Here is a 2,331-nt window from a genome sequence, read left to right as displayed (position 1 = left end):
CTATTGGTGTTCTGTTCAGGAACTTTCTCCCTATACTGATGTCCTCAAGGGTCTTCCCCAGTTTCTTTTCTATTTGCACCAATTGCTTAGGATCAGATATTCCTATTGGGATGTTAAAAATGCAAGCTTGAGTTCACCTGCTGTCACTTCCTTCTGCCACTCCTGCTGCCTCTCCTGGTGCAGAGTGTATGCTCTTTCAGTGTAGGTATGGTGCCTCTTTTGTGGAGTGGCAGCTGAGGAGATTTCGGTGCTCACCATGGCCAATGAGAAACCCAAGGAAGGGGGCAGTCAAGGCTGAGAACAGCAATCATATTAATTTAAGGGTGGAAAGGCAAGATGGTTCTGTGGCGCAGTTTAAGATTAAGAGGCATACACCATTTAGTAAACTAATGAATGCCTATTGGGAATGACAGGGTTTGTCACTGAGGCAGATCAGGTTCTGGTTTGATGGGCAAGCAGTCAATGAAACAGACACACCTGCACAGCTGGAAATAGAGAATAAAGACTGGTGTGTTCCAACAGCACACGGGAGGTGTCTACTAAAAAGGGGACCTGTTACTTTCTTCCAGAATTTTGCTATAGACCAAGAATACATTCTCAATTAGAACTGCAATTTAGTTCCACTACATCCTGACTACTACAGTACACTTTTCTCTATTCCTTCATTTCCCTGTTTCCATTTCTTTATTGCTCATAAGGTAACAGGAGTATGTGCACGGGCACATTGCTCTTCTTTTTTCTTTTTCTTTTTTAGACGAGTGGCCAGTGTTCTGTTTTGGTTGACATCTGATGGAAATGGTCTGGGGGAAAGTATTGGTTCAGTGAAAATATTCCTCTTTCTCCATCAGCACGGGCATTCAGCTCTCATCTTTATATTCCAGAAAATTATTTTGCTCTTGTTGTTTTAGCAAAAGAACTCAACAACAAAACCCTGCATATCTTATTTAATTGGAGAATTTTAATGTTTTTCATTTATCATTGTAAAAACCAAGGATGATTTTATAACTTTTTTGTGTGTAGCTGTTACACATAGGGCAACCAGTCTTTAAGAGTAGGGATACATTACTCTTGAACAAAATGATAGTTTCCCCTTCAAGTCAAGCATCTTGTTGTTTAAATAAACTTCTTGTTTAAAAAAAAAACAGGTGGGAAATTGGGCATTCTGTCAGATGGATCAGTATATGCTGGCTGTGTCAGTTATCAAGGTATTATACTTCATTTCTAGATCCTTTGTCCTTTCTCCCCATATATTGTGCAGTCAAACCCTGTGAACTTGTCACATTAACTGGCTGGTGCAGTATTGGGTCTTGTCTTTAAAAGGCACTGAAGCCATATTCCAGACCTTTTATTTCTAGTTTGAGTGTGCTTCTCTCTCTCTCTCTCTCTCTCTCTCTCTGTGTGTGTGTGTGTGTGTGTGTGTGTGTATGTGTGTGTTCACCTGTATAGCTTCTTGCTTATAGAACACTCAGGGACACTCACCCACCCGTAAGTTCGATTCCTCAACTCGGGTCTACAGTTTTCTGCTCATCAGCCTTGACAGACAGCTAAAGTTCAGCTGGGAATCAATGCAGCTAGTGAATTCCCCACTATCCACAGACCCACACCCATCCTTATTATGATACCTAAAACCCAGTCTGGCGATGGCAGCCTTCCAAGTTTGTTCTTTTGGGAAATTTTCTTGGTAAGCCTTGGCATAACATCACAGTTCTTTTATTTGTTCTTAGTGTTTACTCTTCTGGGTTGGTAGTCAATAATCCTTTACATTAAATGTTATTTTATTCAAAGTACTGCTGTGGAGTCTGTGTCCTAATTAGATCCGCTCTACTAGACTGGTATTAAAAGTCCCGGCTTTAGAGGTAAAAATGCAGTGTTTACAATGACATCTACTACACTGGAAGAGCAGAAACAACTCAGCCAGCAAGTAAATTAGAGGTCACTCACTTACATGAACAGTATACAAAATATTCTTCCAAGATTTATAGAAACATGGTAATGTATATGGCATGCTAAATTTTAAAGTAAATCATAAAGCAATTATGCAATATAACCCTTCTGTATTTTTTAGGATGCTACAGTTATAAAACCTAGGAAGATTTGCTTCTTTTCTTATTTAAAAAATGTTTTAAAGTAGTACCCATTTATTTAAATTATGGAAACATAGATTACAGAATGGCTAATACTAATAAAAAGTAGCCAGTAGAATAGGCTTTTTAACTAGGTTCTGGTTTAGCTGCAAGCAACAGAAAATTACAATATAAGGGTTCCAAAACAACGCTGGATTGGACTTTTCTTCTACATTTAAAAAGAACCAAGATACCAGGCAGGGCTAGC

General features: G+C 39.0%; 1 pseudogene; it reads left to right on the top strand.

The window, feature by feature from the left end:
* Positions 1-256: 256 nt before the first annotated feature.
* On the top strand, positions 257-543 carry LOC127668669 (small ubiquitin-related modifier 2-like; annotated as a pseudogene).
* The last annotated feature ends 1,788 nt before the right edge of the window (positions 544-2,331 follow it).

This window comes from Apodemus sylvaticus, chromosome 18 (assembly GCF_947179515.1).
Source record: "Apodemus sylvaticus chromosome 18, mApoSyl1.1, whole genome shotgun sequence".
Lineage (NCBI taxonomy): Eukaryota > Metazoa > Chordata > Mammalia > Rodentia > Muridae > Apodemus > Apodemus sylvaticus.
The sequence above is the reverse complement of the archived record's forward strand: the minus strand, read 5'-3'. Positions and strand labels throughout refer to the sequence as shown.